Raw genomic sequence first — 25,968 nt, forward strand, 5'->3', positions numbered from 1 at the left:
TCCCCGAATTCTCTCTGAAAGTCTTGGAGTGGGGACTACTTTGTAAAGCACTCACACTGACCCCCATCCTTATGCTGGTGCCCCACCCCTGCCATCATGAACCTCAAGCCCAACCTCCCTTGCTAGACTAGGTTCACTCCAGTGTTTTCAGTGGCTTTCTGCTATACCACAGATACTTAAGCTATTAATCAAATGTATCAAATTTATAATATTTAACCTTTAACAAACTGTCCCTTTGACTTCCTCATTTCTTTTTCTTTTTTTAATACAGATGACCTAAAGCATTTGGAAATAAGAGTTGTCCTTTTTTTTTTTTTAAGATTTTTTTTATTTATTTGCGAGAGAGAGAGAATGAGAGACAGCATGAGAGGGAGGAGGGTCAGAGGGAGAAGCAGACTCCCTGCTGAGCAGGGAGCCCGATGCGGGACTTGATCCAGGGACTCCAGGATCATGACCTGAGCCGAAGGCAGTTGCTTAACCAACTGAGCCACCCAGGCACCCCAATAAGAGTTGTCCTTAGGAAGGAAAAAATAAAGATGTATTTTAATTCTTTAATTGCTTTCTCTTTTTGATTACAAAAGTCAGATAATACTTAAGGGTATTGAGAAAGTCACCTGTGATCCCACTGTACAGAAAGAGTGCTGTGAACATTTGAGTGTATACCATACCTGACTTTTTCCCTATGTATTTAAACACAAAGTTGTTCTACAGAAATACAGCTTGATAGATGTGCTGGTTTGTATCCTGACAATGGTTTAGAGAGGCAGCATAGCATGGAGGTCAAGGAGCATGGCTCCAGGTTCAAACAAGTTCTACAGACCCTGTTTGAACCTGGTTTATCACTTACTCTCTATATGGACCTGACAATAAATTGCTCAAAGCCTATGATACCTAATCAGTAAATAGGGGGCATACCTTCACTGGCTTGTTATTAAGATCAAGCAGGATCCTGCATGTTGGTATTTTTGGTTTATGGTGCCTGGCACACAGCCTTTCTATATCAGGTTATTTTCTGTTAATGAGTGAATTCTTGTCTGCTGCTATTTCCAGAAGTCCACACTTACTCAGTGCTCATTAGGAAGGCTCTCTAGAACCTGCTTCTGTAGCCAGCCTGTGTCCTCCTTTCCCTCCCTGTCCCTCTGCCTGGGCTGCTCTGTCCTTTCCCATCACCATAGCAACCAGGCATCTCCTCACAGGCTCACTTCCTCTGGGGGGGTGGCTTAGTGGACTTCTGTCTTCTACCTGGTTAATCATCTAGCCACTGGCATCTGGTTGATACGCGCGACTTAGCCCTTGGTGCTGTGTGTAAGTATGTGCTTATACGTCACATATCTGATCTTCGGTTTGAATAGTTTTTCAAAGTGTTTTCACAGGTACCACCATTACAAGAACATCATGAGGCAGGTTGGCATCTTTTATGGAGTAGGAAACCGAAGCTTATAGTGACTTGCTCATGGTGGCACAGCTGTGAGCCAGAAAAGCCAGGAACAAGATGCTGGCCTTCAGGTTGGGGTCCCAGTTCTCCTTCCTCCAGCGCTCGGAAATGCTCATCAAAATGCGTATTTGCAGTGTGGCGTTACTAGGCCATCGGAACAGGTTTGTGCCTCTTCAGAGATACTTGGCCTAAACACTAATGTGCAGTTTGCAGCAACGTTGAGGGAGGCAACTCCATGTGTCAGATGGGGAATTTTCCAAATCTGTGTAGAGTGACTGATCTTTATGCAGTCCTAGTAACTTGTGAAAGGGGTTAGACCAGGTGCTTCATTTTCCAAATCTATTAAATTACTTATTACTTGGCAGCAAAAAACTAGTTGGAATGAAGGCTTCTTAGCCCTTAGAGCAATTTACATTGCCCATGTGTAATATCCCCCTAGAATGAACTTCCTGTCAAGACTTAGTAAACACATTTCAACTAGATATAAAGATTTCATAAGCCATGTTCTTAGCAAAATGTGTTAGGGAAGAATCACAGCTCCCAAGATGTCATTAGTTTTATATTTAGTTCAGATTTAAGGACAGCTAGGAAAGGCACATGTCCATAATCCATAGTCACATTATTAAAGTATAAGGAATAAGCAGCGAGACATTAAGATGATCAATGCAGTCCAGGAGGCCTGTAAAGGGATGTGGTTAAGGGTTTGTGATATGGCATTCTGAGACCTAGTTTCAGGTTGACTCTTTACCGCTTACTACTTGGAGTAAATTACTAAGCCGCTCTGTGCTTCATTTTTCTCATCTATCAAAATGAGGATTATGAGAGTATTTACCTTGAAGAGTTGTCGTGAAGATGGACAGATTTCAAGTAATATCCTTGGCACATTGCCTGCCATATACAGATAATGCTTTTTTTTTTTTTGGCCATTTGATACCTTCTGATGCAGTACTCCATGTTAGTCATTTTATTTACTTCTTGTTTGCTTTATAGGCCTAAGGTTTTATTTATTTATTTATTTATTTTACCTATTCGTCACTCAGTCTTAAAAACTAGATAATTGTGAAAACTAAGGAGTTAGTTTAGGACACGTGCTATGTTCTGATGTCTTTCATTATCCCCATCATTTGGATGCTTGGGTATTTTCTCTTATTTATATAGGCGTGTTACAGAAGAGACAAGTGCTCTGTCAGCAGGGATCTGCCATGGGGTCTGTTACGGTCCTAGAGGAACTGAAGTCTGCATTCACTGTGGACAGTCCTATCCTGAGCCCGCTGCTACATTCTCCAGCTACCCACATGGTGAAGAGCTCCATGCCCGTTAGGCTAGATGTCCTAACAGAGCAGTAATCTCAAAGAGCTTTCAACATTTTTGATAAAGAGAATTTGTTGTTGCACTCTGCAGATGAATTCCCAGGAAGCCACACTTGGAGATGGCACATGGTAATGGGAATAATTTGACTGTTTTACCATGTGTCTTATGTCTGTCTGTATCCAGGGCTCTGCATTATACAGGAAGGCTTAAGTCAGATAGTGCCTCTATTTAAATCCCTCCTCTTTGCTTCAAGTGGGGCCAATTACTGGCAACTACAAGAGTGATATTCTGCCAGAGCATTCTCATCTTGTTCCCTGATAAGCATAAGGGTGGGTGTCTTGTCACTTTCTTCTATTACATATTAGGTGAAACCATTCCTCCACCTACTGTCCATCTATCAACAAATATTTATCTGGAGTGTCTCAAGTACTCTAAAGTGTAACAATGATTTGTGGTTATTTGAAATTTCTTTTAAGGCTGCTGACAAAATACAAAAGTTGCTTGACATATCTGTCTTAAAAGAGATCACTGAACCAAAAGTATTAGTTTGATGTCTTGTTTGAAATTGAATATATATATAAACATTTGTAGTCAATTTTTACCAAAATGATTGCTGCATAGCTCATGTGGATTAAGTGTTTAAATATGAAGTTAACACTACATCAAAAACTAATGATGTAATGTATGGTGATTAACATAATAAAAAAAATTAAAAAAATAAATATGAAGTTAACTCCTAAATTTCAGAATAAACACATTATTTCCAAGGGAAGTAGTTACATTACTGTATTAAATTAACCTGGGACTGGAGCCCATGACTGCCACACCAAAGCCTGGTGACTCCACCAAGGGGAAGCTCTTGAAGCTCCTAGGAATTTTAGATGTCGAAAATCTTCCCTGTGCACAGGATTCAATGTTGTATGGTTCATGAGGATCTATTGTGGTTGGCCTTGGACATTTTTCGTTAATGAGTAGAATGAGAAGTTCATACGATGTTGGAGTAGGAGGGTTTATCTTAGTGGCTCGAGAATGCTGGTTCCATTGTAGGTATACTTAGGCAAAGCTAAGAATCCAGGAAAGAATTGCCAGAGAAGGAATTAAAAATAAGATTTTATATGAAAGTACCCACTTTGATCCTGAAAGAAAACAAATCTATGGCAACAGCAGCAGTTGAGAAGTCTCAGGCATAGAAAACCCAAATACAACTCACTGCAGTCAGTGTGAACAAGACTGATCTCCACTCCTTTTAACCTTGTAATCTCCAAAAGAATCAGTCAGTCAGTCAGTCAACCAACCAACCAATCAACAACCTACCTGGGGACTTTTGCCTCTGGCTAAATTGGGATGGTCTATGAAAAACCAACACTTCTTCAAAAACAGTAGAGAAGCTAAATTAAACAAAGTCTGAAATGCACCTAATTTGAAGACATTAAAGAGTTGCCAAGAAAACCAAGACTCCTAGAGCATAGGGCACTATAAAGTGGTAAGCCAGCATTCCATAACCTGCTTTTCCCTCAAGGGATCTCTCCAATTTTTGGTTTGGCATGAAAGCTGAGAAATCAGACTAAAGATTGTAGCCTGGGAGCAGAGAAGGCCGAAGATTTTTTGGCAATCTCATAAGGCAGAAGAGACAAACATCAAAGTTTAGGGATGCTAAAGCAGCTGGGAGTTGAGAGCATGAGACCTCAGAAAAAAGGCAGGTACTAGATAATTAGCCTGATCTTGGGCAGTCTCATCCCTGGAGGCATTTGCCTAATTTTTGTGCTATGCAGGGTATGGAGCTAGGAAGCTAGGAAGCAAATCACTGAAAAGGCAAAGCGCTCAATGTGACAGTCTTCCATTGCTAAGGGTAAAACTGTTGGAGTTCAACATCCATGAAAGACAAGGGAGACTGGTAAACACCATGGGCTTTCAAACTACATCCAAGGATGTGAGCAAGAGAGGCAGACCAAATCTTTCAAATATCAGCCAATTTTGAGTCAACTCAATCCTGAGTTGGATGAAGGTGACCTGACCCATCCCAGGCTGCCTACCACAGCCTAGGATGAACCTTTTCTGGAGGAAGTTAACCTTCATCCAGTTTTCCTGTGACTTTTCAAACATAGTATCTGTAACTCAACTTAAAATCCAAGAAATAGGACTGGAAGGAATAACAGAAAATGTATTTCTGATATCAGAATTGGACTTCAGCTAATTAGGAGCAGCTCATAAGCCCAGGACTCTCAAGTTCTCCATTGTCCCTGGTGCTCTCTCTTCCCTTACTCCCGACTTCATCCATTAAATTACCTTACTTACACTGTAGGCATTTGGATTTGCAACCCTGCTTTATATAAGGTGTATGTCTGTTTTCTTTCTTAGGTGTTTGGTGTTCCAACTGCCACCGTATGGATTTGCACACAAAGGGCTTAGACATATTTCCAGTAATCTGACTTTTGGACTATTTTCATTTAATCATTTTTGAAGAGTAGCTATTATGGTCTTAAGTTTTCTCTTTGTATAGGAGGATGAGTAGAAGGGTTGTGGGGTGAATCTTGATATAAACAGACATGCTTGATTTTTATTTTTTGCTTTAAAGTTTGCTAGTTTTTGGTGAAGTCAACTCTGTGTCTTTGCCTTTGAGTTCTTTCTTACAAAAGAAAAGGAAGAAAAAAAAAAACCTCATGAGTGCCTACAGGAGAAAAATAAGAAAAGCAAGTTCAGGCAGGCTTAAATAAAATTACAGTTGGCCCTGTGAGTGGCTTCCTGGGAATGTGCAGTGTGCATTTTTGACATAGACTGCTCACATCTCTCTCAAATGTCAAAGGATCAGGAATGAGATAGGCCTTTGTAAACCAGAGTCAGCTTGCTCTCTGTTCCAAGTGAAGACCCATTACTTTAAGTTTCTTTCTTTCTTTCTTTCTCTTTTCTTTCTCTCTTTTTCTCTTTCTCTTTCTCTCTCCTTCCTTCCTTTCTTCCCTCCCTCCCTTCCTTCCTTCCCTTCCAGCTTAGCCTAGCCTAGCCTAGCTTAGCCTATCCTGAAGAGGACAGACTCACATTGCAGCAGTATGTTTTCTTTGAAGACCAAATGCTTCTTAAGACTGCAGACTGAAATAATCCAAGAACAGAATTTTAGATGCAGAGTGAGTGATACAATTTACCCCAAGTGCTTTGGAATCACAGTGCTCTGGAGCGATATTCAAAGTGTGGTCCTTAGACCAGCATTTGGCATCACCTGTGAGCTTGTTAGGAATGCAAATTCATGGGCCCCATCCAGACCCGGTGAATCAGAATCCCTGGAGTTGGGGCTCAGGAAATCGTTTTAACAAGCTATCTAAGTGATACTTAAGTACAAGCTATCTAAGTGGTACTTAAGTACATTAGTATAGAGTAGTACACTGCTCTAGTGTATGGATGGTAATTCATATAGGGTCACCAGGCAGTGCCAAGCTATTTAAGCTGTGCCTGTGGTGAGGATCTTGGGGCCACATCGAGAAAACATTGCACTGGTCACTTAACAATCTTCAAATCTAATGTAGTTAGGGTCTTTCCTTGGCCAGAAAAATTGTGATCTACTTTGCCTGTTAGAGGGAATTTTTTTTTTTTTTTAACACAGTTGGGAAGATCTTGCCTTTTCTATAGACCTTTCCTCCTCTCACCACCAGAAGTTCTCTTGATACTGTATAAAAGGTCTGTTAATTGGAAGATGAATCGAGAGCCTCAGCTGGATGATAAAGCAATCAGGCATTGAGAAGAAATACCTTCTCTTTGAACAAAGAGCAAATCATGTCCCTTTAAGGGGTGCCTGGGTGGCTCAGTTGGTTAAGCAACTGCCTTCAGCTCAGGTCATGATCCTGGGGTCCCGGGATCGAGTCCCACATCGGGCTCCCTGCTCGGCAGGGAGTCTGCTTCTCCCTCTGATCCTCCTCCCTCTCATGCTCTCTGTCTCTCATTCTCTCTCTCACAAATAAATAAAATCTTAAAAAAAAAAAAAAATCATGTCCCTTTAAGAGTGACTGGAAGGAAAAATAACCTAAAATGACAGACCAGAATAATAGTACTTGGAAAAAAAGAATCAACTTTCAGAAAGAAGATACATGGAGCAGAAAGCTGAACTTTTATTTTTTAATTTTTTTTATTTTTAAAGATTTTATTTATTTATTTGAGAGAGAGAATGAGATAGAGCATGAGAGGGGGGAGGGTCAGAGGGAGAAGCAGACGCCCTGCTGAGCAGGGAGCCCGATGTGGGACTCCATGCCAGGACTCCAGGATCATGACCTGAGCTGAAGGCAGTCGCTTAACCAACTGAGCCACCTAGGCGCCCGAAAGCTGAACTTTTAAAGGCATCTCTGTGTGCATCACAAAATTATTATTTTTAATTTAATACTATTACATATAGATCTATATTTCTCTCTATAAAGAAATTCTTGGTCTAAGACTTCCAGCATCCACTAGAAAATGGTTTGCTTATATTAACCAGTTAGTGTGTGGCTATATTAAAAAATGCATCTGTGTTGTGATCTCCACAGGTTAAGTGATTTTTTCCCCCCTGTGCCTATTCTGTAAGGTTAAAAAAAAAAAAATAGTTGTTCAAGGAGAAGTTTGAGATGATAAATGGTTTTAAAGATCTTACTGTTTTTTTCAGCCCACTCTTTCAATGATTTAGTGAAGTGAAAGAGACTCCTCTTGCTCCCAAGAAAATACCTTCAAGAAGAGTATCTATATCTACTGTTTAAGAATTGCTGGTCATTTTTAGTAATGTACGGTTTCGTGAATACATATCCTCTGTTGACACTTTAGTAGCAGGCAAGTGATTTGGGCAAACTTACTGGTAGCACAATCAAGAAGGAATCTAAAGCGGGAAAAGCTAAAGCTCATCAGTGATTCATCAAACATCAGTGAAATATTCAGTTAGGTTCTTTATGTGTCACATTGCCTTTTTCCCCCCTGTTCTTCCTGCTCCATCATGTAAAGAATGATTCCATTTGGTTCTACCCTATTGGACTTTGAAATAATTTTGAGAACAAAACAATAGAAACGAAATGAACTTGCACATTTCCAAGAAAGGATGACTTCTTGGAATTGGGTATTATGTCTAAGAGGTTCATGAAATGTTGCTCTTGCTAGGTTGCAATTTATTAAAGTAACAAAAGAGTATCCCAGTGAAAACACCAAGTACCTTAAGTGCTAAATATAATGTATAGTATTGTCCTACATTATTTGTACTTAAGCTCAGTTCCAAGTTGACCAAATAGAAAGAGATGCCAGATAGTTTGTGTGAGAGATTTAGCTTTAGTGAAAATGTTCTGAAATGGGAAATTCTAGAGATTTGTTGCCTCATTGAATATTGTGTGTGTGTGTGTGTGTTTTAAAGAACATCCAGAGAAGAACTATAGATCTGTATAAATTTTGTTTGTTCAGTTGCATTTGGAGATCCTTTGAGATGTAAAGTTTGAACTAGGAATTTGACATAAATGGATTTACATTCCTTATGACTATGGGCAAGTTTTTTATACCTAGCTTTCTTGTGATGGGATAGCAATAGCACATTTGTTACAGGACTGCTGAGAGAATAAAATGATAATGCAGGTAAAGTTCTGGATACAGGACTTGGTACACAGTAAATACTCAATATATGGTCTCTTATTATTTAAGGTACTGTATTATTTGGTATATGCTGAATTTGATATATCTAAAATTTCTTGTAAAAATTAGAATGGTACTTGTATAAAAGGTGGCATTTATATGTCATCTCCCAAGTAGAGAGGCAGCAGGCCATTTGGAATGAAGTGACAGAAATGAATGAAGCCCATGGGATGCCTGGGTGGCTCAGTCAGTTAAGCATCTGCCTTCAGCTCAGGTCCTGATCCCAGGGTCCTGGGATCACGTCCTGCATCAGGCTCCTAGCTCTGCGGGGAGCCTGCTTCTTCCTCTGCCTGCTGATGCCCCTGCTTGTGCTTTCTCTCTCTGTCTGTCAAATAAATAAAATCTCAAAAAAGATCTTAAAAAAAATAGAGATGAAGCAAGTCCAATTTCCCCCTGATTGGTAGAAAATACAGTCTTGGGAGCTTGTGGCTGGAAGATATCAATTGCTAGTCTGGAATTTAAATGGGGAGGAGAAGCAGACCCAGGACAGTGAGTTAGTTGTTCCTGGACCTCTCAGAAGCTTAGGAACCATTTGGTTATTTAAAAAATTTTTGACTGGTTAGTGGATAATGCTCTTAACTCTGTTGCTTCTATAAAATGAGACTCAAGGGGCAAGATCAAGTTGGAACTTTCAGAAATGTGACCGAGTGTGAACAGTGGTGGGGCTGCAGGTGTAAAGCAGGAGTGAGAGTATCTTACGAGTGATAGGGAAGAATAAAGGATCTAAAATGTGATGGCAGGCAGCGTGGATATGAACCTGGCTTCAGTGCATTAAGACCAGCATGTGACTCTCTTGCTCACAAAGCAATGGGAGAAGAGGAGTAGTTTTGAACAAACCCTGTTGTCTCTGGAATAGCCAGTTTTTTCAGGGATACTGTCACACTCTTTCCATTCTAAAAGACTATATATACGCCCTTCAACCCTTCCAGGAGTCTAAGAATTTTAAAGAAGAGGTTCTTGACATGCACAGGTCAAGAGACACATGATGTCTGGAAAGAAGAGAATGCCATTTGGCATCTCACCAGGCTGCTCAGGGTTGGTTCTGGTGGTTAGGAATAACAGAAGATGCACCCAGGGAAATCACTCAGACCGTGTGACTCAGGGTGGCATCCCTCTGAGCACCTGTCACCTGATATTGGTCCTTACAGCCCTGTATCCAAAACATAAAGAGCTGAGTTCAGAAATGGATGTAAAAGGTCCTACTTCAAATCTTTCAGCACAGGGAAACAGCCCAGTGTGGCTTCATGCAGGGTGCCATATAGAAAGCACAAGTGAGAAAAGATAGAATTCCTGTCTTTTGGGAATTTTGGAGGAACAGTTACCTAAATTAGTTTGTTAATATGTGTATCCATAAATTAAGTATTTGAGTACTTATTTTCTGCCAGGCAAAATGCTGGATGCTAGGGATCCTATAGTTAAAACAACGTGGATCTTGATCCTTGTGGTGCTTATAGCCAAGGATGAACACAGCCAGGTTAAACATAAAATGGGGCCAGCGTGTATTCGGTATAATAGGGGGAACAGAGGAGGTGATGCGAATAAAACTAAAGAATCAGGAAGAGAGGAGGAGATGATGCCCATAACCAGGTGCGGAAGAAGTGGAGTGAAGTGTAGGAAGAATAGCAAGTGTATGGGCAGGAAGGAACGGACATTCACAGTGCTTGGGGGCCTTATAGGAAGAATTTGAGGGAGGAAAAACTTGTGCATAAGAGACTAGAACAGAGGACATGAGGAGGTGCCATGAGGCTCTCAGATCTAGCACAGGTGAAAATAGGCTAAGAATGTACAGAATGAGGCCAATTCTGGAAGCCAAGCGCAGGACCAGAGCCCATCTTCCCTCTAGCCACCCATGGCTTGCATATAGTACTATAGAAGCCCTTTTACTCAGATCAATTATGACTTCTATTTGGTCAATTGAAACATTTGGTTGAAGCAACAAAAAGTTGCTTTAAAAACAGAAAAGAAATTTTAGAAAATAGAAAAAAAATTAAAATGCTACATAAAATTCTTATTTTAACTAAGACATTGAAATGTGCATCTGTTGGCCAATCCTTTGTTGAATCTAGACCCTATTTAAATATGAATTGACTATTTGGAGTTTCATCTCTACTTTTCTGTGTAAATGATAGTCCTAATGCACTGCTTACAGTTTCTTCAAAGTACAACAAAACCATGGACACTTGTAAAACTATTTAAGGCATGGTTCTTTGGAATTTTACCATGTTTTTTTCCCCCCACCTTGTAAAGTTTCCTTTATCTAATATAAAGCCACTTATTCTCATGAGTTGGACTTATCTTTCCAAAGAAGCAGTGGAAGCAACAGATCTCTTTTTTGCACTGTTTCATCAATTTATGTTATGCTTTTATCATGTGAATACAACCACAAGTATGTAGCCTTGAGAATGGGTATATAGATTCCTGGTTAGACATACAACTGAGCTGATGGCAATAGATTGTATAGTGTGGTGGGAAGGAGCTTAGGCAACCAGGGTTCTGGGCACCAAGGACATCACTCATTCCAACCAAAAAGGAAATGGAGAGCTTGGGTTAACCCAGCTGTGTGATTAGTTGGTTATCAGCAAGAATGTTTCGATTTTCCTACTGTCTTGGTAAAAGGGAGTTGATGATCAAACACAATTTCTTTTAAAATTGAATTGTAGAATTTCATACGTTAACATATAGTTAGCCTATGTAAGTATATTGGGTCTTTCTTAATTTTTTTTTTAAATTTCTGTAATACCGTGACACATTATTCCAGGCAGCTATTGTTGAAGTATGTGGATATTTATTAATTCAAGTGACTAGTTGTGATTTTGGTGCATAGGGTAGAAAATACCTTAAATTAAATCAGGCAAACACCTATTAGTTAAATACTTATTTGTAAAATATATTTAGATGTGGATTTTCCCTGACTTTGGATATAGATTGTTTTGCATGAGCAACCCTCTGTCAAATTTAGTAACGTGAATTTAAACTATCTTTGTCAGCTCCCTGCTATGTTGTTGTTTTTTTTTTTAAATGTTCATTTCTGAAAGTTTTTGCTGACTGTACTACCGTCAGTGCACTGTGAGAATGAGGTACTGGGGGAAGAGCAGATAGAATTAAAGACGTAATCTCTGATCTCAGAAGCAATGATATGTTGGGAGATGGTGTGTGTGTTAACAGAATCAGGCTAAGAGGAGTCAAAATCTCAAAGCATGGTTGAGAAAAGGATATACATTTGGATTGGGGTGGTCAGAGAAGCATCAACAGAAACTGAGGGTTTTTTTCTTTTTAAAGTTTGATACATTGAGAAAATTTTATTTTTGCTATCAAGAGCAGAATAGTATAGTAGTTAAAGCTGGGCTTGAGAACTGTGCAGATAAGGATTCAGATCTTGGCTCCACCACTTAGTACTTATGTACCTGTCTGTGTCACAATTGTTCACCTGTTATATGGGGATGGTGGGATCCATTTCCTATGTTGTGAAGATTAAATGAGTATTCACATATATAGTGCTTAAAGTTTTGAAAGATAATAGATTCCGCAAGTGTCAGCTGCTATTATCCTTATTATTATGGTTTAGTCACAGTTACATATGGAAGAGTAGAATCAAGCTTGTATTAGAACCTAAATTCTAGTTTCATCTCTGCCTCTAACAGGTTACCTGATCACGGGAAATGGGCTAACTTCTGAAGTTTATCATTCATTAGATAATGTTTAAAATCCTTTTCAACTCTGATACAAAGCTGATGATGCAAATGAATCCACAATTCAGCAACTGATTTGGGAATAATAAAATGGAGTAGTAAAGACCATGGGCTTACTCCCATCTTATACCCTACATAAAAATCAACTCAAAATGGATCAAAGACTTGAACATAAGATCTGAAACCATAATGCTCTTAGAAGAAAACAGAGGGGATAAGCCCTTTGACATTGGTCTTGGCAATGTGATTTTGGATTTGACACCAAAAATACAAACAACAGCAACAAAAAAATCAAGAAGTGGGACTACATCAGGCTAAAAAGCGTTTTTGTACAGCAAAGGAAATCATCAACAAAAAGGCAACCTACAGAATGAGAGAAAATATTTGCAATTATATATCTGATAAGAGGTTAACATTGAAAATATATAAACTCCTACAACTAAATAGAAAAAAAATCTGATTAAAAATGAGCAAAGGAACTGAATAGACATTTTTCTGAAGAAGACATACACATGGTCAATAGATACATGAAAAGGTGCTCGACATCACTAATTATTAGGGAAATGCAAATCAAAACTGCAATGAGCTATCACTTTACACCTGTCAGAATGGCTAAAATCAAAAAGACAGAGACAACAAGTGTTGGTGAGGATGTAAAGAAAAGGAACCCTTGTGCACCTATCAGTGGGAATGTAAATTGGTTAGCCACTCTGGAAAAGACTATGAAAATTCCTCAAAAAATTAAAAAGAGCCGTAGAATCCCACTTTTGGAAATCTATCCAAAGGAATTGAAAATAGGATCTCAAATATCTATACACCCATGTTCATTACAACATTATTCACAGTAACCAAGTTAAGTATTAGTCATTAGATGAGTGAATAAAGAAGATGTGGGGTGTATATATGTATATATACACAGTGAAATATCATTCAACCATGAGAAAGAAGGAAATCTTATTATTTGAGACAACATGGGTGGACCTTGAGGGCGTTATGCTAAGTGAAATTAACTCAGAGAAAAACAAATACCGTGTATTAGTTATATTTGGAATCTAACAGCTAAACTTTTAGAAACTGAGATGAGAATGCTGATTACCAGGGTCTGGGGTGGGGGAAATGGGAGATGTTGGTCCAAGAGTTCACACTTCCAGTTAACAAGATGAGTAAGTTGGAATCTAATGTACATTGTGGTGCTTATAGTTAATAATACTTCATTATATATTTGAAAGTTGCTAAGAGTAAATCTTAAATGTTCTCATCACAAAAAAGAAATGGTTATTATATGAAGTGATAAAGGTGTTAGTTAAAGCTATGGTGGTAATAGTTTTGCAGTATGTATGTGTATCAAATTAACACATTTTATACATTAAACTCATGCAGTGTTCTATGTCAGTTATATCTCAAAGCTGGAGTAAGGGGTGGTAAAAGACCATGGTCTTAGGAGACTGATAGATACTTATTTGGTGCCTGATTATTTAATTTGCTGTGGGACCACAAGCAGGTAACATAACCTCTTTGATATCATTTACTTCATCTGCTCATCTAAAATGAGGGTAACAATTATACCCAACTTCTAAAGGGTTGCTCACTGATTAAATGAGATGAGACATGCCATCAACCAGCTCAGCATTTGGTACACAGTAAATTCAACACAGTGATGATGATGATGATGTGTTGTGCTGGGTATAGAGCAAGGATTCAGTAGGTTTTGGCCAAATGAATGATTAATAGAGCTTTCCTTTTATTTTTCTAAGTTAAGTGACTCATAGGAAGCCCTCCTAAGGACATACAGAATTTTATAACTTAATGGAGTGTTTATTTATGGTTTGGATGTATTATATAATCACTTCCCTCTTATTGCAAATCTGCTTGGCTTCTCTCTGCCTAAGTGACATTCGTATCCATATTAAGAAAAATCCTTGCCTGGCTCCAACAGTCTTGCCCACATGTCTATCTAAGATTTATTGATGCCAGCTATTGATCAAGAGCATCGGTGATGGGTTTTTAAGGTAGAAGTTCTCAATTTGTTTGCCACTTTGAAAATTTTCAAGAAAGCTCTACTGAACTTGGGGTTTTAATGGATCTCATCTGTGAATTTGAGCCAGAGATGGATGTCATAAAATATATATATATATCAAGTAGGAAAGTACAAAATAAGAGGTATACATTAGATGCTCTACTTTATTTCTACTCAGAAAACAGTTTTTATTTTTCCTGTAGTCTGTGTGGTTTCATTCACAGCCTCGCATTCTGTGAAACAGATGAGGAGTTGAAAGAATCTCAGATTAAATATCCTTTTCCTAGACATCAGGGTAGTATCTTCTGAAGACGATTGGCTTTTTAAAATCCATACCCTCTAGGAAAATGAATAAAATTTGAACTGTGTTAATTTTAACATAAAATACTTTGGAAATGAAAATATACATCTTTTGGCTCAGGATCTAGAAAGATGAGAAAAATGCATGGATTAGAATGGACTCCATGAGGGCAGAGTTATTTGGTCTTTTTTGTTGACTTTTGGGTTCCCAGAACCTTGGACAGTGCCTGGCATAGAGTAAATCTACAACATAGCCGTGCTGATTAGATTTTTGAACAGAAGTAACTTATTCTGGCGTTTGTGTAAAGGAACCAAAAGAAGGTCAAGGCTTTCATGTGCCTGCCCATGAGGCATTCGCCTTGCTACCTCACCTATGGAAATAAAATATTTACTTTGATATTTTAGCAGGAGTGTGCACCGTTCTTCATAAACCTAGTTGGTGGTAAAAAAATTCATGTTTTTTTTTTTATTACATCATGAAGTATATAATTCCTCAATACTGTATCAACTCCCGGATCACATGGGGGACTGTGAAAAATTGCCTTCCCATCCCATCTGAATTTTTCATTTAAAAATCAACTCCAATAATGCTCCATCATTTATAAGTTAGAGTCTTTGGAAGTGTTGGTGGCTGTATTTGCATACTTTATCCATGAAGAATGTTTTTAAAGGACTGCGAGTTTATGGCTTGCAGTTACTCCCCACCAGGCTTTGGCTAAAGACCGGTAGGCGCTGGACAGCCGATGTTTCAGCACCAGTCACAGAGGAAAACGTGCATACTGATGGCTTGCCGCCGGTGCACACCATCATCCTTGCCGCCGACTGATGGATCAGGGGTGGTCCTATGATGCATCACTGCTTTCCTTCTGTGCCGTTGATCCTGTCTGGGCAGTACAGTTCAGTCACGCACTGTGTATGTTACCCTTTTCATTGCAAGGGATACTATTTTTTTACCCCAGATGTATTTGCTTGGAGGCAATGTAAAATAAAGGGAAAAAGAAACCCCCGATCTGTGTTACAGATGAGAAAAACATTATAACAAATGATACCTCTTTGCTTTGGTTTAAATATGAATGTTGTAGTTAGTAAAATGTTGCTTCAAAACTGACAACCACGGAGTGTAAAAACTATGATTGGGGGGTGGGTGGGAGTGGTTCAGAAATTTAGGAGAGATTTTTTTATTTTAATGGGATGGAGCAATCTACTGCAAAAATGTTTCAAAATAATTAACAGGCAAAATGCAGGAGTAAATTGAAGAGAAATTACTCTTTCTGATACCTTTGGGATGAAGCAAGCATTTATCTAGAGTAGCGCTAGTACAAGTCTGTCAAGGCTTTAAAGAAAATGGCTTGAAAAGACAGTTTGAATTTATTATTAAAACCTGTAATGGAGACAAGGTAATGTACATCAGGCAGCATTTTCAGTGGCAGAGAAATGCGACAGTATTACTCCAGAGGTCCTTGTGGGAGACCAGGATGGCATGATTATTTTCACCATGGTGGGTCAGATTGATATACACCTAGAATTATCCCCTTCGCACCACCCCTAGCCCTCACCCCCCAGGATGGAGGAGGAGGAAGGGAAGAAAGTATATCTGAAAGGTAAAGACATCATCATGGGGACCTCTGGTTCTTGCTGAGTATTTAATTTGCCCATTCTCTCAAAGTGTCTATAGCATAGAGATTCTCTTGGAGACTTGGCTGTCAGTAGAGATCTGGAAGAATAAATGTCCGAATGCTGAGGGCTGGACAGAGGGATGCAACTTTAAAAGATTCCCCAAGGGAAGAGCCAACGTTGAGAGAAATAGTGGATATGGATGAGGTGGACAATAACTAGCAACTGTCAAGGGTGGAAGTTCTTCCAGCAAGTGTGTTGATCTCTCTTGACCTTATAAGTAAAAAACAAATGTGAAACTTTTTTTTAATCATCAAATGTAAATGATATATAAGGGGATGTTGGTAGGTGGCAAAATCCAAGAAGGCACATTGTCTTGTGTTAACACATTAACTTTGTTGTTTTTGTAAGTTCCACTCCTAGTAGAACTGTGAGAGTTTTATGTATGGGGAGCCCTTGTTCTTCCAAAGACCTTTCTTAAGGATCCCATGACCCTTCTCAATTGCTTTGCTCTGAAAATTAGAAGTTACCTTCCTTTGACAAGTGACCTGTACTCTGCTTGTCTCCTGCTTATCAAGTATTTGATAAGCTATCCTCAAAGCCTTATCAAAAATTCCATAGATATTTAGCCACTATATTCCTTTGTACTCAGTTTTTATCATTATGCCATCAGCATATTGCGAATAATCCATATGGGTTATCTATACAGTACCCTATTAACCTATATTATTATAGATAGCCCATGTATATTATACGCCGACATGGATATATTATTCACACACATTTTCACCCACTCTTTCCTTGTCTCGAGTAATTATTATAACTATCCTGATTTTCCTCTGTTATTTAGATTAGGTTCAACACTCAGTTATTGGGTACCTGCAATGTGCCAGAAGCTCAGTTCAGCTCTGAGGATTAAAAATAAGGCCCCTGCTTTCAGGGAGCTTTGGACAGTGGGGCAAACGGAGGTGTAAATACAGTGTTTTATTTCTTCCCTAATAAAATTAGGCAAGGGACAAGGGTTACACAAATGGAGCAACAGTTAATTTTATTTCAGGCTGGTCACGAAAAGGTAGCAAGAGAAAGCTGAGTTGGCATTAGAGACTCAGTAAGTGCTCACTGCAAGGGTGAGTTTGCCAGGTGTTTTGGGCAGAGGGAATGATGTCAGCAAAGGCACTTGGTGGGAATGAAGTGCTTAGGAGACAGAGACTGGTGACTTTGGTATAACAGCTCTGCTCCTGGATAGGTGTGTGGCCACCAACAGGATATTTTGCTTTGTTGAGGCTTCTTCCTTCACTAGCAAAATAATAAATCATTTAAAATAATTAAAGTATATACTGTAAGCATAGGTGTTAGCTCATTTTTAAGAAGTTGGGGAATGAGTGGAAAGAGCCCGTGGCAAAAGACGGGGCCAGTCTGGCAGCCAGGGAGCACCAGTGTGCCATGCTAGGGTGTTCTGAACCAACTCGATAGTTAAGGGTGAGCCTGCGGAGATTTGCAAGTTGAGAGAGCTTCTACCCTCCTATAAGGTGTTGTTAATCACTTTGTCAGGAAAAGTTAAAATACTAAATTATCAGGCCTATATCATAAAAGGAAATTATGAAGCCAAGAATGTTGAATGCAGGAGCAGAAGGAAGTGAATGGTAATATTTCTGGTATTTTTTTTTTTTTTTTGGTAAATATATTCGGGAAAACCAAGGCTGAGACAAAGGTGCAATCTTACTTTAGAGTAGTCAAGGATTATTGCTGCCAAAAACTCACTGCCCTTGAAACTATTGGCTTAATCTCAAAGGATGAAAACTTCTGCAAGTGGTAGAAAGAGCTCTTTGATCAGCAGAGTACATCAAGCCTTTTATGGATGTAATCCCCACAATGTTCAGTAAAAGCTTTGAGTCCTCAAAGAGCCTGTGACTATTATCTAAACTTGATGGAGGTAAGTGCAGGAAACAGAAACATAAAAAATACCAGATGAGATCTACAAAAATACGGTGAAGAGTAAAGTGCTCTGTTTGGGGAGATAATGATGTAAAGGAATAAAATGCAATCTTTTTCAGTTAATGTGGTTTGTAAAAATAACAGTGCAGGAAGGCAGCTTAAGGGAGGGAGAAAAACAAAAACAGCCTGTAAGACCGCCACAAGAAAGCAGAGCAAAATGGGGTACACTTTTTGTAAGAATCCAGTTTACTCAGAAGCAAGACTTACAAAGTAAGAAGTGTGCTATATTTAGAATTTGTGAGGTGGAAATCAGAAAATAGGTTTCTATATTAAACTCCACCCAGCCCTCCTTTCTGAGCAGGAGAACTAACATTTGTTTAGAAAATGGCTTCTGTGTTTCAGCCAGGGGACCAAGGGCTAATAAGCGGCAAAAAATCGTTTTTAGACACCTCAGTAAACTGGTGACTTACAGTATCAGTGGGATGCAACACTAATGTTGTGTTCTCACAACTCTGCTGGTTTATCCTGCAAGCCTGCCGGTGGGGGGCAGGGGGCTCTGCCCTACTTGTCTCACGTCGGTGCCCGGGGTGGAGGCTTCGTGGTTACCTGGAGCATGTTCTTCTCAGGGTCGTCAGAAGCTCCGAGGCAGACAAAGTACAAACCTCTTCAGGCATAGGCTTAGAAAGCTACACTACCTTCCATTCACATTTCATGCCAGTCACATGACCAAGTCTAACATCAAAGGCGAAAGGTGGGATTCTTCTCCGTGAATGTTGGGGAAAGGAAGGGAATGTTTGCTCAATAGTAACCTACTTTCTCCCTTAGCCTCTTGGTGCCTCTATTTCCATAGCTGTACAATGGGTACAATGATAGTAACCTTAGTTGTGGGGATCTTGTGTATAAAATCATACATAAGTGTTCTCAACAAACAGTAACATTTTTATCCTCTCCTTGACCATCTCACGCTCATATCCAGCACATCTGTCTGTGGGTTCTCTCCTGCCCTTCCCACTACCCTGGGAGCATTACCACAGCATTATCCATCACATCAACAGAACCGCCCACTGGAGATGCTCTTGTCAGTCCTTGCTTGTTCTCTCTGCTAGGTGTATCTGGCAAAGCTCTCTAGAAGCTTCACTTCTCTTATTTCTGCATTCCCTGTAAGACCTGAAGTTGTTACACCTGTTTGTGAAAGTTCTCCTGACTTCCTACCTCCTTCCTGTTTGTGTTTCTTTTAATTCTGTCTGCATATTCAGTTCCTCCTGCCCTCTGAGACTCCCTTCCTCCTCACATGTTGACTAAACCGTATCTACTTAAGAGCTTTTTTTTCTCCTTTTTCTGATTCTCTGACAATGATGGTTGGAAGAAATCAGTGAAAGCTTTTTAAGCCTCTTAAAATAAGGTGTTTATAAAATTTTTAACTGATGCCTTCTGGTTTGTCATAAATTAGAACCAGAATATTTATAAATGTTGTGTCCCTGATGTTTGGCAGAAAATAAAGTTGTGTCACTCTTGGGTACTCAGAGTAAGAGCCCGCTGGGTTTACGAGAGATGCCATGTCTAGACCTGAGGGCTGTCATCTCTTTGGCAACATGGTTTGAATTTCCCCATTTTATAGAGAGATTTTCAGCTGCAGAAGGAAAAAAGATTTTCAACCCTTTACACCTTTGGGGCAAATGAACTAACTGAAAATTGTCAAGCATATCCAATTACTGAATTATGAAAGTATTCTGTTGATATTGTACTCTCTCTGGATTGCATGTGAGAAGGAGTTGAGTCTGCCTCCCTCCTCCCATGGGAAAATTGTAACGATCCTGAAGAAGATCTGATTTCAGTAGCGGTCCATGTGTCCCAAGGAGGACTGCTCATTAAGAATAACCTCAGCGCACAGGGGCATCTTTGCTTCATTTGATTTTTTAGGTGAGGTGAAGCTTCCCTGTTACATTTACCACTTCCACTTTCTTCTCTGTCCTCCTCCTCTCCTACTACCAAGTGCCCATTGAACCGCTTCTCAATTTCTTCTTTGTTATCATGGATTTGGTAGCCAGCATTCAGGGCGACAAGGATAAGCAAGCAATGTTGTTGACGTTCTCCAAGAGTTTACAAGCTGAATGGAGACTCCTAATGCTCTGATGAACTTACCACACAAGCCGTTGGTCATGGTCACCCTGCAGGTTCAGTAATTGGATAGAGAAAGAAGAATAGGAGGCCTTGGTAAGCTTTCCAGCCTGATTAGTAAGGAAACTGGTTCTGTTGCTGGTGTCCCAGGGAATGATGACGACAGTCACCATTTATTGGATTCCTTTTCATGGAATCCTCTTGTTAACACTGTGAGGTAAATGTCACTTTCCCCAATAATCAGATAGGAAAGTGAGGCCCAGAGACGTTAAAAAAAAAATATTAAGAGGGTATTGCAATTAAGTGACAACAGCTAAGAATTGAAATTACATATGTTAGACTTTGAGGGCATATTTGAGGGGATATTAATTTTATTGCCTTTTGTAAGACCTACAAATACGTAGATTTTATAAATATGTAGATTTTGAAATAGGTTTTTGATAAATTAGGGAAAAAACCCCAGAGCGGTAGTAGTAAGGGTCTAAATTGCATTGGCAATAGAAAAGAGGGCTGAATGTGAATTATACTGTTAAAAGCCATCCTCAGGATTTGGCCAATTGTTAGTTCTAATCATAGAAAGGGAAGAGGGTAAATTTCCTAGTGATGCCTACAGATTAAATGCTGAGAAAATAGAAATGCCATGAATAGGACTGTCCCAATTAGGAGGAGGAGGTACTTTGAGTGTAAGGTAGAGGGGGCAAAAACAAGGTAGATTTTGGGCCTATCCAGTGAGGAGTTTGATACTCACACAGAGTACCAATAAGAAAAATAGGACATGGATTTAAGTGGGAAGAGGAGTGGAGAGATCTAGAGAGATCCACTACAGATGCTTATTAAAGTGACTCAAATAGACATAATCACTTGGGAGAGGGCTGAGACGAAAGGCAAACAACATACATTGTAGTGTAAGGTGAGGACAACAGAGCTATGTGCAGTTTCAAGCATCCACTGAGGGTCTTGGAACATATCACCCACGGGTAAGGGGAGACTATTGTAGCTTAAAAAAAAAATTTTGCTATCTCCCATTTCCTTGGGCTGGAACCTGGCGTATATTACCTGGGTTCTCTGCTAAGTATTGCTTAAGGTTGAACTCAAAGTATCAGCTGTCTGTGTTCTTATCTAGGGTCAATACAGGGAAAGATCCACTTCTAAACCCCCTCCTGTTGGCATAATTTATTTCCTTGTGGTTGTATGATTGACTTCTGCAACATCTTGTTAGCTGTTGGACAGTGACCATTTTAACTCCTAGAAGAGGCACTCAGATCTTTGCCACATGACTTCCTCTGTAAGACCTCTCACAACCTGGTAACTTACTTTTATTTGGGTTCCAGCAGAATTTCTTTTAGGTTTTGAGCTGCTTCTGTCTGGAAAAAACAAGTTTCTTTTAAGAGCTCACCTGATTAGGTGAGGCCCACCCAAGATAAACTTGCCTTTGATTAACTCAAAGTCCCCTGATTGGGCGGGGCAGAGGGTGATTCTTAATGACATCTATGAGATCCCTCTTTGTCATATAACATAACCTAATCATGGGAGTGAAATCTATCATGTCAGTGTCCTGCCCAGGATTAAGAGGAATGAATTCTATATCCACCAGGTGTGGAAATCTTGGGGGCCATCTCAGAAGTCTCCTTACCACACTGGTAGAGAGAAGAGTCTAGCAGAGCAGTTTAGGTTTTGATACACTACTGAGTACCAGGAGGTGTAGATGTGAGAAAGAAAGTCCCTTGTTGCTAGAAGTTAACATTCTAATGGCGGAGACAGAGCTTACAAAGGAGAAGTTTGGGATGATGAAATGGTGACTAATTTTTAATGTTCTAGATAGATGGGAGGATGGTGATGGATCAAAAGGGGATGCTGGATTTAGGCATTAGGCTATTTATCATGCTCTGGGCAAGATGGTGGGAGCTAGAATCAGGTCTGGAGTGGCAGAAGAATGAATGATCGTGAACAAGTAATAGGTGTATGTGTAGCCGAGTTAAATGTTTATCAATGAGGGGAAAGAAAGAAGAGATTTTAACAGAGAGTTAACGAAGTAGAGGACCATTCATCAGTTTTAGGTTTTAGAACAGTTGAGACCTTGGGATGTTTATAGAGGTGGGGAAGGAATCAGCAGTAAGGAGAAAACATGATGTCTTTCCTCCCCATTTAAATACTACCAGCACATTAGGAAACTTTAGACTGACAGATCTTTTCCTTCTCTCATTAGTAGTTCCCATAGTTAACCATTATGGAGCACTTATTGTATGCCCGGCCTTATTTTGGAAGCATTTGGCAAGTACTGACTCATCTAATTTTTACCACCATCATGGGTGGTAGGTACTATCTCCTCTTCATCTCAGGAAACTGAGGCACTTAAAGACTAATTACTTGTCCAAGGTCAATGAGCTTGACAAACTCGGGAAGCTTGGCTCTGGAGACCACACTCTTAACCACTGCACCACTGCAAGCACTCTTCTGCATGAGTCTGTCAGTCTGTATTTGTACGGGGTCTTGTGACACCCTGGCATTGTTACTGCTGTCTGGGGAAGCTTTCTACATGCTGCATATGGATTTCCCAGCCAGACAGTAAGCCCCTCAAAGGCACGGAACATGACTCTACAGTGCCTTGCCTTCCTCGTGGCATTTTAAATGTAATAGATGCCAATAAATATGTATTGATTTGATTTAAGCTAGGATCCTATCATTTACTTCCTCATTTCCTTTAATCTCTATTGGTTATAAAATTAATGGGGTGGTGTGTAATTTGGATTTAACTACTTAGCCTGTAACTATAATTTTATGACTTTGAACATCATGATAAATCTGTGACCTCTTTTGAGGACTTTCTTGCTTTATTAAATAGATCTCACCTAATTAAAAAAAAGGAATGAATATATTGTAGTTCTGAGAACTATTTTCAGTAAGAGAAAAGATGATTCCCTGTTGGCTTCTTGGATTGTGTTTGAATCTCTGAGTGATGGAGCCATGGAGTGGGATGTGACTGAGCCTTGGAGAGGAGGCTCATTCATCTTTGGCAGAGATCTTGAGATTATTTTATCCTCTTTCTAGTATTTTCTGCTGGTAAGGAATTAAAAGAGTTGCTTTTCTTTCTTTTTTTTAAAGATTTTATTTATTTATTTGAGAGAGAGAGAGAGAACGAGAGACAGAGAGCAGGAGAGGGAGGAGGGTCAGAGGGAGGAGAAGCAGACTCCCTGCCGAGCAGGGAGCCCGATGCGGGACTCGATCCCGGGACTCCAGGATCATGACCTGAGCCGAAGGCAGACGCTTAACCATCTGAGCCACCCAGGCGCCCAAAAGAGTTGCTTTTCGATTAGTGCCAGCCACTATTCGTAATTGAGCTTAATGACCATGTTTATCTCCGTGCTCGGCCCTGGATTCACCTCTACTGCAGGACAATATTTTCCATCCCCTGGTGTATGTGGGTGCTTCAGATAGCTGATAGCTATCTGATAAATATGTGGGAAGATCACTCTGACTTTATCCATGTGCTTCTGCCATACAGGCAGGCAAATTCAGCGAGGTGACTTCGTCCTGGCCCACCTACATCTGAGAACGTCCTCTAATTTGCCCCTTGCCTATTACAAAATATTTGCTCTGATGTTAGAGGGAAGACAGGATTAAAATTGCTTTTTGATTTATTTATGAATGCGGAAGGTGATTACTAATGAAAACTTCAGAACCTGTGGATCATTTATTTTTGATCACCTAGATGCACTGCAAATAAAGAAAAACAAACCTCACTGCTAGAGATGACACTCACCAGGGAAGTTGGATTTTACAGCATTTTTCTTTTTTTCTTCTTTCGGAATGGTACATGGAAAGTTACTTCTCTGTGTTCTTCTTCAAAACAGTTGTACATGAAGTAAGCATCAAGATATTTATCTCCTGACTCTGCAGCTACATTTGATCAACAAAGAGAAAAAGACTGCTTTTATTTCATTTTTCTCCCATGTATTTGGGGCATATTTGTGCTTGAGTGTTGTGTACGTGCAGATGGACAGATGTGAGTGTGTATGTGTTAGTGCATCAGAGAGCAAGAGATTATGACTGATTTGAAACCACAGTTTCAGGATGTAGAAGGTTAAAGATGGCCAGATGGAAGAGCGATGAGTTTCTAACTTGAGCTTTGCAAGCTCTTCAGGAAATACTTTTTGTTTCCCTTTGTTCTCTTTGTGAAATAGTATTTATCTCCCTGCATCTGAAAGCTTTGAGATTCCTGCAGATTCATTTTCTAATATTTTCAAGACATGTTTTCCAATATCAGCCAGTCTTTTCCCCAGTGTGTCCTGTATTGAGAGACTAATGATTAAGAGCACTGACCTTCCGTTCAAATCTTGGCTTACAGCTGTGTGACTTTGGCCAAGTAGCTTAACCTCGCTGTGCTTCAATGTTCTCATCAGTAAGATAGGAACATAAAATAGTAATTATGCTTCTAGGGTTATTATAGGATTAAAGGAGTTACTGTTTTCAAAGTGTTTAGAATAGAAGCCTGGTATATAAAAGGGACCAAACAAGTATGGGCTGTTACTGGCTATAGTTAGGTTATAAACGTTATTACAATAAGAGGAAAAAGCAGGGAGGAGTATAACACGAGTGGTTACATCATCAGTTTAGTATCTATTTTACTTTTTGGAAAGAATGAGGGGAAAAGGATGGGGGAAATGATTTTCTGATGGTATTAGGGAAATTTCACTTAAAAGAGAATATAGATAATCACTTACAAGAAGTTAAGTATGGGCTTTAATTTTCTCACCTTGCGCATGAAAACCCACACAAGATACGTGGATGGTCAGCTGCGTTGCTTATCTGCACCAGCACTGGTAGGAGGAGGCAGGGGTAACGAGCTCTGATAACTTTGGATTAATATTTGCACCATTGCCTTAAAGACCTGAGGCCTATGTTATATAATACATAAGAAATCACGAAAGTTGGATCTTAATCTTTAGGGATTATCAGGTGGAAACATGTTCCTAAACACCTAGATTAGGCTGTTCTGGTAACACATCATTTCTATGAAGTCCATAGTATCTCATACTTAAAATCTGAGAAAAAACACTAATTTTCCTATTTTCTTTGGGTGAGCATAATAAGCCTGCTTTAGACAGTCTGATATGAGAGAGTTGGCACTGTTCCTCATGCTCTGTGTTTAATTAGATGTATTGGTGATGATGTTTTATGTCATAGGCAGATATCCCAAAACAGAAAGTTTAACTGTAAAGGAATTTATTGGTTTGGATCATTGAAAGTATGGGCTTCAGGATAGGTTGATTCAGCAGCTCTATGAAGTCACCATGAACCTCGGTTCTCTATGTCTCTGCTCTGCCACCTATGGTGTTTGCCTCATTTCAGGCTGGCTTGTCTCCTAGTCGTGGGATGCCTGTCGGGGGCAACATGAGGCTACGTGTTCTCTTGTGTGTGTATAGGGGAATAAGAACTCTTACCACGCTTTATTCCGTTCTAAGATTTCTCCTTTATAGTAAAGATGAGGTGTTATAATGACACTACCTGAGGAGTGTAGATAAATGATTTTAGTGGTAGATCTCATTCCAGGAGACAAAAGAGGGCATCACACAGTTTTTGTATGAAAAATTGGGCTGGGTCTGCTGGGATTGAGAGTCCTGATGTAGATTCTTATAAGCCATGTTGAGGAATTTGGATTGTATCCTTAGCATGATGGAAAAGTTTCAGTATGTTGAGTTACATGATGGGATTAGGATTTTCATTGGAAAAAAAAAAAAAAAGGCATCCAGGCTGCTATTTGGGGAAAAGACAAGAGGTGAAGACTAGTGTGTTCTGGAGATGTGAATCCTCTCTGTTATGAGATGAAAGCCATTTCTACGTCTAACACCTCACCAGGGAAAGACATGCCAGTTTCAATCTTAGTTATTGCAGTTGTCTTTTAAATTGCCCTTGAGTTTATGCAAATC

General features: G+C 39.6%; 1 protein-coding gene and 1 pseudogene across 2 annotated transcripts in view; both read left to right on the forward strand.

The window, feature by feature from the left end:
- The window catches only part of FHIT (fragile histidine triad diadenosine triphosphatase), a 1,475,077-nt gene that overhangs the window by 758,149 nt on the left and 690,960 nt on the right, over positions 1-25,968 (forward strand). The gene's annotated exons all lie outside the window — the stretch shown is intronic.
- On the forward strand, positions 3,561-3,920 carry LOC110584824 (annotated as a pseudogene).

Source organism: Neomonachus schauinslandi, chromosome 1 (assembly GCF_002201575.2).
Source record: "Neomonachus schauinslandi chromosome 1, ASM220157v2, whole genome shotgun sequence".
NCBI classification, from domain to species: domain Eukaryota; kingdom Metazoa; phylum Chordata; class Mammalia; order Carnivora; family Phocidae; genus Neomonachus; species Neomonachus schauinslandi.